This window comes from Medicago truncatula, chromosome 4 (genome assembly GCF_003473485.1).
Source record: "Medicago truncatula cultivar Jemalong A17 chromosome 4, MtrunA17r5.0-ANR, whole genome shotgun sequence".
In the NCBI taxonomy this organism is placed as follows: domain Eukaryota; kingdom Viridiplantae; phylum Streptophyta; class Magnoliopsida; order Fabales; family Fabaceae; genus Medicago; species Medicago truncatula.
In genome coordinates this window covers 33922159-33935668 of record NC_053045.1, presented here as the reverse complement: position 1 = coordinate 33935668, position 13510 = coordinate 33922159, and the positions used below count along the sequence as shown (strand labels likewise).

At 31.6% G+C, this 13510-nt stretch overlaps 1 long non-coding RNA gene across 1 annotated transcript; it reads right to left on the bottom strand.

Moving 5' to 3' along the window:
• Positions 1–2209: 2209 nt before the first annotated feature.
• LOC120579987 (uncharacterized) lies at positions 2210–4691 on the bottom strand. Its single transcript, XR_005645606.1, has 2 exons — positions 3188–4691; positions 2210–2577 (listed from the first exon to the last, which is right to left on the bottom strand). It is a non-coding gene; the product is annotated as an uncharacterized lncRNA (long non-coding RNA).
• Between the last annotated feature and the right edge of the window lie 8819 nt (positions 4692–13510).

Below are 13510 nucleotides of genomic sequence, written 5' to 3'. Positions count from 1 at the left end.
ATGGTAAGTATCTAATATGATAATATCCACACAAATGTGGCTAATGGGGACAAATCATTTTTGTGTCGTGGGGTGGCGGCATTAAAATATCTATGTTATTTATTTGCTTTTGGTTTCTTAGATGTTTTTATTTTTCAAACATGTGCAAAATACATGACTTTTTCTACATATTCGATGTATCTTTGAATTCATTTTCTATTTTCTAGTTTAGTGCACTTCAAACTATTATTTTAAACAAAAAATTGGGAAATATCAAGTTTGTTATTTTGTTTTTATGAAATTATATCTTTCCCAATACAATATATGTTGAAGGAGTTGGTTTTGTAACCAAAAAAAGACTAATGTAACCATAAAATAAATTGAAGGTGTTGGTTGATTAGAAATTTATTTCTCATTGTAAGATAATAAATATATTTTCTAACTATAAAATAATTTCTTAAATTTTGATTTCATGACATAGTGGAAATTAATTAAGGTTGTAGTTATCAATGGAATCAATGAAATGAGAGATGGAAGAGATGCAATGATAGTATCATTTTCATGTACGGATGAAAGAGCAAGGATGAAGCTTAGAAAAATTAAGGAAGAGAAGAGGAATCAATGAAATAAAACTCAAGCATCATTATATTTTTTAATACAAAAAGTAACTTATACTATTTCATTCATCAAAAATAGTAGTAATACAAGATAAAATTAAATCAAAGACTATGAGCGACATAATTTGCTTGACTACATATGAAGCTTATCTTAAAATTTGGATAGTGTTATAACAAAACTGTACAAGTACCTATAATGTTGCCAAATTCATATTGGTTATTAGTTCTATCAAAAATGATTTCTATCACTAGCTTACACTCTAGCTCAAATTATGCACTTTTGTCAAACCTGATTGACCAAGTCAAGAAATAGCATCTCTTAATCCCAACGCTTCTCCTTCTGATGGAGGAGGAGTACCTTCATACCACTTTGTTAATACTTTAATAAAATGATCTAAAAAAATGCATGAGACACATACCAATTTCAAAGCACCTTTAGTCACCAAATAGTGCTACATCAATATTACACTTGACACAATACTAACTATTAAATAAAAATAATAATTTTGGTGCCCCTAAAAAATGGTGCTATGGGCGGTGGTCCCTTTCGCTCATGCTCAAAGCCACCCCTAAGTGTACTTTTGTACAAGGGGTAAATTTGTTTGGGGAGTTTCTTTTCCCACCTTTCAAGCTTCTCGCAAGTCCTACAACATTTTAGATTATATAATCTGAAAGGTGTAAAAATGTTCAAAAACCCTCCATAAACCCTCCATTTTTTGGATATTAAAATCTAAAATAGGGTGCGTGAGAAACTTAGAAGGTGAGAAAAGAACTTCCATTTGTTAAATACTAGTGCCAGCCCAATGATAAACGAGGCCTACAACAAATTGTGTGAAGAGATTTTCTTTTCCCACTCTCCGCACATCTCCCGCGCCCTCCAAAATTCTCTCAGTACCTTCGTTTCTCGTTCGGATTATATAATCAAAATGAAGACCACAACCCAAGGAACAATACATAAGCCCTTCAACAACTTCATCCTTGTCTTCACTCATCTTCAATTTTATGTGACTCAAACGCCTTATTATTCACGTCATTAATTTTCTTTAGCAAATGTAATATAACTTCTTTTGCTCGGATGTTCATTTCTCCATCAAACCAAACAAAATGGCTACGCTTTTTTTCCCTGCGACTTAAATCATAATGCATATTTTAGAGAAATGTTTTTTTTTTAAGAAACTAAATTAGCCCACCCAAATTGATACCGATGAGAATCGAACCTGGAACCTCGAGTAGGAACACACTTCTAGGTTCCAAGTCAATAACATCGGACCAACCCAATTGACCCTTTTTAGAGAAATGTTTGAATCAACGAGGAAGAAGAAATGAGAGATGAAAAAAGGTGTGACGGCTTGAACTTGAGTAATGCGACATGTTGGATATTTCGAAAGGGAGAATCGAAGTGAGGCAAACACGATTAGGTCGGACCACGTGATGAATATTATTGATCGAGGAAGAATGGCGACGGATTTGGGAGGAATCGGTTTGAGGATTTTGTAAGAAGGGTTCTTCATTTTTAGAGACATTTGTTGTTCAGGTTTCTAAAATAGTTATAATAGTTAATATTCATTTAAATATTAATAGATTTTGAATAATTAATATAAATTAGATGGAAATTAATAAAATTACATGGAAATGGTTATTCAAAATCACTTATCAATGTTGTATATTTTACAATGCAGTTAATCTATCTATACAAACTAAATGGAAAATGACTTAGTATTGCAACACAATACCATCTTCTTTCCTTCTCCTACCCTTACTACTAACCACCAAAATTATTACAGTAAGCATTTAAAACTCACAATCTATAAAATAGATAATGACATATATGTCTTACATCTATCATGTCACTAGCTCTAACTAAAACAAGAAATAAAAGGTTCTTGATAGCCTTTAATTTTCTAACCAATAGGTCATTTTCCTGATCACCAATATAGTCTCAAATATTTCCATTATGTGGTATACCATGTGCAGCTGCCACCTACCATATACATCAGAAAAGAAGTAAAAAAGAAGCTACTTAAAATTGTGTTTGAGTTAAGAGATGCATTTGCTTCTTTCTGCTTGATGCATATGATGATGTATGAAGTAATGCATTTTAGGTGGGAGCCTCATGATTAAGTATCACATTGTACATTTTTATCTACTTAATGTTGGACTCCTAAGTACACAATTCCTTTCTCAAAACACAGCTCAAAGGTTTCAAAATGTTTTTGATCTGCATTTTAGGCTTTTGGGGTCTCATCATGATTTAAAGATGTACCAGAACCCTAGCTTTTTTTAGCTGATCAATTAAGATATCAACCATATATTTAATTAGTTCAGTAAGGACGTTATTTCATGATACAATGAACTTCTGAGTGGTAAAATATACTTGATGTAAGTGTAATAAGTTCCTTCCTTCAAAACCAAAATCCAGATATAAATTCAGGTTTAAATTCATAATATGCTTGTTTAACAATTAACAGTAATGCATGACTCTAGTACCAGTAATTAGATTGAGATTTATTGTTACATTGGGAAAATCAAACCATGACCTATAATATTATGCTTTTAGGTTGCAGCTAATTGAAAGCTAGGTGGAATCTTACCCAAAAGGACAAATTAAAGAGAGTGAAGTTGAAACTGATACAACTACAACAACCAGATATGATATCATATAGTATTGATTTATGAAGATATGGTGGTTCATGTGCTAGTATTTCTTGTCAGAAACCTGCATATCATGAGTCATGACAATGATGACATCAATTCATTATCCATATATGTGAGATTCTTCCAAGGAAAATCAAGTTCAATGTAAAAATTGATTCACATGATTGTCTCATGATGCATAGCATATATATAAAGGAATGGTCCAAATTTCAAATCGAAAGGAAAAAGGTTGCAGTACTCATATATATACTAGCAAGATATATGAGGAAACTAAGTACATTGAGATATTGGGAATCTACCATGACTTCAGCAATGGAATTGTTATTTTGTCCCATTTTCAGATTCATTCTTCCTCAAATCAATCTATAAGTAGATGCAACTCACCTTGTAATATGAACAACAATCTTCAATTATTTAATTATTTATTTGAAGCTAGTAATTAATATTGATATCATGCTAGACTAGTACATGTATAAATATAATGTAATTAAGTCAATTAAGCTAATAATCTCAAAATGTCATGGGAAAACTGTATGAAGTACAAGATATGACTCTATTCTCTCTCAATCTCTTAATAATTCCTGATTAATTTTAGATCTTTGAAAAAAATAAAAGAGGAAAGAAAGGACCTTAAAACTTAAAAGAGTTCATGTGAATCTTAAAAAATCAAGACATCATGAACAACCCTATAGTTTCTTAACTATTATCATCTCACCACAAAGAAATAGAAAGGGCTAGAAAAAAATAAAAATCCCCATTTGACATATAAATTTAATGCAAATATCATAAAAAAGAAGCACTGCAAGAATCAGATTTAGTTGTTCTGGAATTAATGCATTGCACCGTGCAACAAACATTCAATTTCTTCATCTACTAGAAGCTGCCACTCCAATTTCTTCATCTACTTTACAAACTTTTCAATTTCACTCACATAATATTTTCTGATTTCTTGCAGTGAATAAATAAATAATCATAAAATCTTAATTATATCCTTGTTAAAAGCTAAAGAAACATAATCAACTTTTTTAAGAGCAATAAAGGCTGAAGAAAAATAATGAATCGATATTACTCATCTTCTGGTATATATTTCCCACACAGGGAAAGAATTATCAAGAAAAATCTATAAAAAGATAGGGCATAGAATTAAACAAAAACAGAAAACAAAAAAGAAGGGTATATGCATGCAGCCAACAACTAGGTGAAACTGCCACCATGATCTGATCTTTAACCTACAAAGGAGGCCAGTTAAGATCATGCTGGCAGCTTCAACTTGGTATGGTGCATGATGGAAAACAATAACTAAAAAGAAATTAAGCTTCTGAAGATGAGATTTGAATATTAAGTGATGCTAGCTGCTTCTACTAGTTGGCTAGGGTTTGGAATTTGGATGAAGAAGAGATTAACAAGAGAAGCTATTATATATAGCAGAGTTGAGGAAAAGAAAACACTATGGAAAAAAAAAATGAGTTAATAATTTCTTTTTGGTTTATTTCTCTTCAAATTTCTCCTCCTCTTTTTTTTTTTTACTTTTAATATTTTTATTAACTTTTAATACTTGTTTTCTATAAGTGATGGAATATTAAGCCAGTGTATAAAGCCATGAGATAAATTATTAAAAAGAAAACAAATCAAAAGTAGTAAAGTGGTCCCTATATTGAGATGTAAATTGAATATTGTCACGCCAACACCATAACCATGCAGTTTAGAGACAAGGATAGCAAGGATTTTTCTATATATATTACAAAGACCATTAATAGCTTTTGAGATAGATACAAAGGAAGTGGGGAACCTTTTTTTTTTCATTATGTCTCTTTATGTGTAGTTTTCAAAAATATTTTAAATTTTAGGGTTAATATATGTTTATCTTTGCAATATTAGTGATTTTCGGTTTACTTCTTGTAAAAAAAATTGTTTGGATATCAAATCTTTAATTTGAAGATTCTTTGATTTTGAACCTTCATGGCATCAAATTACAAATTTTAAGGTACTTTGTATAGTCCTTCTGCCGTATAATCTATTTTGTATAGTCAAAACTCAAGGTCCAAAACCAAATAATCTTTAAATTACAGGGTTGGAATCTAAACAAATTTTTTTACGTAAGAGTAAACTGAAAATCGCTAATATTACATAGATAAACATGTATTAACCCTAAATTTTATTTAAGACAGGTTAACCTATAAAAATTATGGTAACTCTATCACTAATGCAATTTTGACTGTATTAGTGCCATTTTTACGCATTTTCCACTTTTTAGATCTGCAAGTTAATTGCAATAAGCAAAAATAAATATATGATATATAAGAGAAACAATAGCCTATTTTCTCTCCCTCCCTCAAAACAAACCAACTCTTAGAAATGATTTTAATGTGCTCTAAAATATATATGATATGATATATATGAGCCAAATTTAAAGGAAAAGAGTGCATGTGTAAACGAGGGGACCGTTTGCATGGCTACAGAGGAAGTGCATTACTTCATACATCATCAAGCATCAAGAAGAAAGAAGAAAAAGCATCTCTTAACTCAACAACAATTTTTAAGTAGCTTTTTTTTTTACTCTTGCGAATTTTCCATTTGTCGAATACTTGCTTCTGATGTATAAGGTAGGTGCCAGTTGCACATGTATACCACATAATGGAAATATTTGATGCTATTGGTGATTAGGAAAATGACTTATTAGTTAGAAAATTAAATGCTATATGGAACCCTTTTTACTTGTTTTAGTTAGAGCTAGTGACATGATAGATGTAAAGCATGTATGTCACTATCTATTTTATAGATTGTGTTTTAAATGCTTACTATAATTATTTTAGTGGGTAGTAGTAATGGTTGGAGAAAGAAGATGGTATTGCAGTTTGTACTAAGTCATTTTTCATTTGGCTTGTATAGACTAACTGTATGATAAAATATATCACATTGATTCTCACAAATTTGTGAAATAATTGAATATGTTGGGCTACTACTAGATAGATGAACATGGATTAGGATTAAGTAATTTTAATGTGGAAAAGTCACGATGACTTTATATTTATCTCTCTTATACTATTCTGATTCTCGTCTTGTTCATTATTTCTTTTTCGTTTTTTTCTCTCTCATAAAACACACAATTATATTAAAGTTACTATGACTTTTCCACCTTAATTAAGCCATTGAATCCCAATGCAAGAAAGTGATGAAATAAAACCATACATTTGATCTCTCCATGGTATTGTTAAAAAAAAAAAACAATTTTTATGTTGTTTTTCTTTTTGAAACTTGACATTCAGTTTAAGGATCGATTAATTCGGAAGACCAATATCATCATATCTTATTCAACTGAAATATGATATTCGGTTTAAGATCAATTAATTCATGAGATCAATTTCATCATGTATAAACTTATCTATGGAAGATTTGAAGGTGAGACCGAAATATACATTCCTAAATCTCAAGCTTTGCTCCACGAATCTAATCCCTAAGACCTAGTTGTAAGAATAATTTTAATTAATTTAAAATTATGATAACTCATGTGAAAGAAGGAGTATACATTTACAATGATACATAGTTCATATTTATAGAACATAAGTTTTGAAACTTACAAGCGTATTAAGGATCTAACGTAATGCATCATCAAACATAAGAAATAAGATCATGTCTCCAATTATTGACTCATGAAAAGACTTAGGAAGTAAACATCCACCAAAATATTCATAAACGATATGATGCGCTAAAATCTTACTATAAAAAATAAAAATAAAAAAATCAGTGGTGGGAAAAATAGTCCAATATTTTGTGTGTTTGAATTGCCTCGTTTAAAAGAAAATCTTTGAATTTAGTTTGAAAAAGCTTTTCGAAAACTATATAGTCTACAAGAATGCTTTGAACAAAAACGAAGGAAAAATAGAAATTTCTTTTGACGTTAGGAAAAAAAAAGAGAGTATTGGTAAAACTCTAACGTCATGAGAGTTGTATTACCCAGTCAGTAATCAGTATTATACATTTGTGACACACTTAAGATCTTAGTAAATTCAAAACTGATTCGTTGAGCATGATTTTTTTGCTCCAAATACCTAATACATGAATTATTGGGTTAATGCATTGTCGTTGCTATAACATTTTCTTGAAGAAAAATCATGATCTCGTATGTGTGTTTAATGACGCTAACCAAAACACATTCTCGACTTCCATCACGCACTACTGAAATTCCATTTTGAAGATCACACAAATAACATGCATGTTTAATGTAAGAGTAGTGATACATAGATCATCTTAGGTGGCATGTACCACTTGTACATCCACACATAATTGTGACATGTATTCATGTAGTCCCCACATACACAAAAAACTCACTTTTATTGTTTCACACACACTCTCACATAGGATGGTACAACGTGTGTATAGAAAAAAAGATGTTCATGAAACATTATCCTCATGTAATGTATCAAACTATGCGTAACATGCGCAGGTAAAGAGCGACAACAAATCATATATCAAACTATGTACAATTAGCAAGGTACATTGTCTTCAATTGAATTAAACTAGGTGCTCTGTAACCAATTAGTTCTTCATCTTTTCTCAATTTCTAAACCAAACGGTCTAATAGTTAATGCTAGCTAAAAAAAATCTAATAAGATTTTTTTTCAATTAATAAATAAGATCAATTTAAAAACCAATAATTAGTCTAATAATTAATGTTAGCTAAAAACAATCAAATAATTAATAAGGATTCTTTAGTTGTTACAATATACTATCGAATAAGTAGTATCCAAGAGCACTTACATGGGATAACACTGATCTCTTCTAACTTAATCAAGGTCTCGGTTGAATACGGTTTTTTTTTTGTTGGTAGGGACAATGCATAATATATGCAAGGTCCGGGGTTCAAACTCCGGTCACTATACAAAAAAAAAAAAAAAAAAAAAAAAAAAAAAACGTATTCAATTGGGAAGGCTAATCTTTGAGTCTTAATAGAGTCAAATAGACAAAAAAAAATCCTAAGTTAGAACCCCAAGACTTTGATTAAGTTAGAAGAGATGATTGCTATTCCATGTAAGTGCTCTTGGGTACGTACTACTTATTTGATGGTATATTGTAACAACTAAAGAATTTTTTTTTTGTGGTGGTCGGAATTTGAACTTCGGACCTTGCATATACTATGTATTATCCCTACCAACTGAGTTAAACTCACGAGAACTTCCAATTGAATACGTTTGATTTGCAACAAAAAGTACTAACGAATAAGTATTATTCAGGATTTGATTTGGATTAAGCTTTTTATACGAGTGCTTTAAAATGTGGGGGTGCCGGCTGTAATTTGTGTCAAATATGTGTTGCAATGGGGACTAAAGGTGAGAAGCCAAATCGTTAACAAGAGAATATTTATATTTATAAAAAAAGGGAATCGTATTTACAAATGGTTTTTCGATGATTATTAGCTTTTGTAATTCTATATTACAACAAACACTTTTTCCATTATTTTTTTTAGAGAATACTTTTTTCCATTATTTAAAAATTTATAAAGGAATGACACTTTTTCAAAAGAAATTCATGTGATTGCAATATGTCGAGTTCCATTCCATCATTTTCATCGTTTTTTTTATGTAAATTGGATATTTTCGTGCATGCAAGTGATTCCTTAAGTCTTTTAGGATCTAAATGGACAGCAAACTCTTCCTTAAACTTAATTTGTTGCAACGTATCGTGTATATTATTGAGATTGAGACGAAATGTTAAAATGTTTCTTCAAGATCAAGTAAGGGATATACCATTGAATTGATTAAATATGTGTAGGGTGTGTAGGTGTAATTCAGCATCATGGGAAAAAGTCACATAAATCATGTACAAAAGCCTTTTGATTCTTTTGAGAAAGGAGAAGTGAATTAATTAGAAGCTAAATATATGTAGGCCGGTTGTAACAAATATTTTAAATGTTTGCATGTATAGTTTAATGGTTAAACAAACGGTTAATCAAGTTGATAAATGTTGCATCATGCAATTTTATAATCAAAGTCATTGATAGGCTTCTAGCTAGGTACAGGACCTAATCAGTTTATAGTTATACAAATGCATGGATCGTATTCTAATTTGTTCACCACCTATTGGTCCACTGCATATATAAAACATATTCCTACTTGTCAATGTTTCAATGAGCAATTCACCTAACCTAACTTTTGGCCAGCATGCATATTAATGCACTGATGATGAAATCACTAATAAACATCGAACATATGAGTTGTCGAATTGAAGTTAATTCAGTGGTTTATCTATTGATTTTTTTTTCCTTTAAATGATTATTCTAAGGAATGAACTTTACTATCCTTCTGTCTTGATTGTTTTTAACAATTCTAAAAAGTGTTAAGATTGATGATTGATCGTACCTGAACAGAAGATGACTATCGGTGTATTTTGTACGGTGGTTGAGTGGTGGTTGAATGCCTTAGTTGTTGACTAGAACGGCAGAGGGTGTGTACCTGCAGACACTCCGACGCTCAAGCCAGTATGAGATCAGAATGGGGGTTTAGAAACGGAGTAGATTCTAACCTTAAGGACTGTTGAGAGTCCCTTTTATATAAATGTGGATGTTTGCAGAACAGTTGTAAGGCACACGTAAGGCTCGGCGGTTACGAATTCGTGGAAATTGTAACTGTCGAGGAGTGATTCACGGGAGCCATAATGGTGACCGTTATAGTTTAGTTTGAACAGGTCTCGGTTGCTCAAGCACCCCCCCTCTCAGGGAAGGGTGTGTTGCAAATAATTTATCAAATGCTGGATTTGGCTTTATTTTGTATTCGGCCTAAATAAATAGGCCTAAAACTGTTTGCTCAGTCCATAACAATGATTGATGTATAGAACTAATTAACTGGTAAAATAAATATATGTAAAAAAAAAATTGAAAGCAAATAACATACGAGTAAAATATGTTTGTATTGATTTATGTGTATAGTTGTATTGTGAATTCGAACTCTTTGTCAAAACCAACAAGAATAAAGATGTAGAGCAAATAGCAATGGCAATCAGTAACCATATAATTCAAGCAAACAACAAGCAATGATGTGTAAAGTAAATTCGCAATCAAATCAAAGAGTAAAGGAATAAACAAACCAAAATTTTATTGCTCAGTTAGGCCTAAAAATGGCCTACATCTGAAGAAGGGAGCAGCCATTTCACTATTCACGACTCTTTACATGAGGTATAAAGAAGTTACAAGAAATTAGCTTTAAAAGCTCTCCATGAACAAGGGAGCAGCCATTTCACTATTCACGACTTTTTACATGAGGTATAAAGAAGTTACAAGAAATTAGCTTTAAAAGCTCTCCATGAACAAACGCTAACCTTTATACCTTTTCCCAACTCTCAACCCAAAAGAAGATCTAAAGAGAAATCAAAAGAGAGAGATTAGATCTTCTCTTTAATGAGATTTCACTACCCAAAGTATTTAGAAAGTGTTTTTTAACCCAAGAATCTTAACCAAAAACACTCAACGTTTAACCTTTAAAAGTTGCATCTTTTGATATCACAAGATTACACAACAAATGAAAGAAAAAAATGTTTGAATATGGTTCAAAAAATTAGACACCCGCCTCGCGGTCCTGAGCACCTCGCGCCCTAAGTCCATGCAAAGTTGTCCACGTTGCGGCCATATATGTTTGCCTTGCGGACAAGGTAATAAGGAAAGGCTCGAAAATTTCCAATTCATACCCGCCTTGCGGCCTTTGTTGGGTGTCTTGTGGATGGGGCAATAGCTGACTGATCATTCAAAGTTTCAAACCATTATTTTAATGAGATTTTTTTTTGTCAAGTAGCATAGTGACTAGAAATTTTCCTTTTCAAGGCGAATAAGTGAGGATGTCCGGCGTTCGAACCACGACCCCTGCATATATTATGCAATGTCCTTGCCAATTGAGTTAAGCTCATGGAAACATTTTAATGAGATTTTAAGTCACACACAACATATTGAATAATATTTTCGGAAAAAATATATATTTCATTTGTACTTCTATTAAGTTCTTCACCTAGCACACTAACCGATAAGCATCACCATTGTAAACCTTGTTAATAATAAAAGGGCCTTAGCAATTTGGTGACCATTTTTCAAATTTAAGATATTTTTAATTTTGATAAGTAAAATGGTTTTCCAAACTTAAGTCATCTTCTACGAATATTTTCAACTTGACTCATTTATTGTAGACTTTATCCATTTTTTATTTGGACATTTCGATTTCGGTCAAGATCATTAGTGGATATTCATCCCCGTAAAAAAATTCAATTGGTATTCATCTAAACATAGCATATTAATTTAGGTTGACTACTCTTAATGAGGTTAATCTCTCTAATGGCAAAACAACATAATGCCCATATGTCAACCGATATAGTAAATCAAATTGCAGTAGATCTAAAATTCTTTACGGCCTACAATACCTCATGTAGTGTTTCACGTCATTTTCTAGGTTTATCCTCAAGGTTTTCTTTATCAAAGTTGTGATGTTTCTGTTAATTGCTTCTACCTGTCCATTAGCATGGGCATAATATGGGAATGAGTGGATCAACTTAATCCCAAATTGTTGTACAAAGGCCACCGTTTTGTCCACAATGAAATAGGGTTGCCATGAGCATGGGCAGGGGAGGCGGCCAGGGCTCATTTTTTTTAGGTACACCAAAATTATTATTTTTACTTATTAGTTAGTACGATGCACATATATTTCTTTTTACCTTTTTTTGATTAATTTTGTTAAAAATATATTTGTAGAAAACTTTGATTATGAATGAATCTTCTGCAACAAAGAATGCAAAAAGGAAGATATTCAAATAATTAGAATGACGCAACTTTATTGATTCGTCCAGGACTTCAAAAATCTTAGGATCGGCCCTAAGTGAACATAGTGCCCTAAATAGCTGGTATGATTTTCTGAGTGACATGACAAAATAATAATTTTTAATTGAATGTAAGTATAAAACTAATTTTCTCGGTTCATATCTTTTATTTTTATTTTTGAGCAATTATATAGTATACAAATGTATTATTAGCATTTAGCATAGATGACAGGATGAGGATCTATTTCATTTTGTCCTAGTAAATAATTAAGGTACGATGTTAGATTGTTGTGCCAAAATTGTAATTGTTGCCTATAATGGAAAAACTACTGTTAACAGTAACACTCAGCATGATGGTCCACCATGTACAAGAGCCCCACGCTTTGCTTTGCAACAAAACAGCTAGGCTGGCTCAAACCCAGAGGCCAGAAGTGGTCCACTTGTGAGAAAAGAAGCATGCTTGGTTTGGTTAATTAGAGGGTCACAATCTCTAGTTACACTTTTGTAGTAAAATCTGTTGAGCAAGTCAGAAGAGAGAAAAATAGAGACAAGAGAAGGAAAAGGAATAGGCACCATCACAACCCTATGTTAAGAAAACATTGATTTTATTGCACCATCTAAAGCCAAAAAGATTTTTCCATTCTTCAGTTACATTATACATGTAAGTGATTTTTTTAATGTAAAGGAGAGATTCTGGTCCCTGTTAAGGATATATCAGATATTGGGAGGAGGAGAGAAATAAGTAGAAGTATCATGTGAGTAGAGTGGTCCAAAGTTGCAGCTACTAAATGCACTCTAGTGTAAAGATGCCAAGACGACATATCAACTTCCAAATTCCATTAGCAGCTAGGAGATTAAGTATCTGCATTTAAATAATTAAGAGTACAAGCTGTCTGAAGATTGTGTCATTCTACAATGCTGTCTCCAATAAAAATCTCTAATTAATTGTTAATAGTTAGATTAGATGAAAAGGACACCAACTTTTTCTTTTGGTAAAAGATTAAAGAAGTGTCATTATGACATATACCAAATGCTGCATGTGAAAGCAAGTAAAAAATTAGATAGGTTGAAATATAGAGCTTGATGGGTCATAATTATTTCATAACAATTAATATTAGACTTGCTCCAATCTAGGAGTCTGAAGCAAGGTAAAACAAATTCATTTGAAATGCTCTCAGCATTTCAAAAATCAACCTGTGATAAGTGCATCCTTCCTTTCCTGCCAATGAAATAATAGTAGTATGTCTAATCCAAATTTTGTACTAAATTTTAAAACTATACAAGGTCTGTCAAAAATATTTACAGCTGATTCTTCGACACGAGAAGGCAAACATTGCATATTTGCATCTGATGCGCGTCAAAATATTTCAACAAAATTGAGCATAAATCATGCATCCGAGAAAACAATCATGCATACTTATCAAATTTATTTCTAGAAGAAGGAAAGGATATACTGCTTGACTGTACAA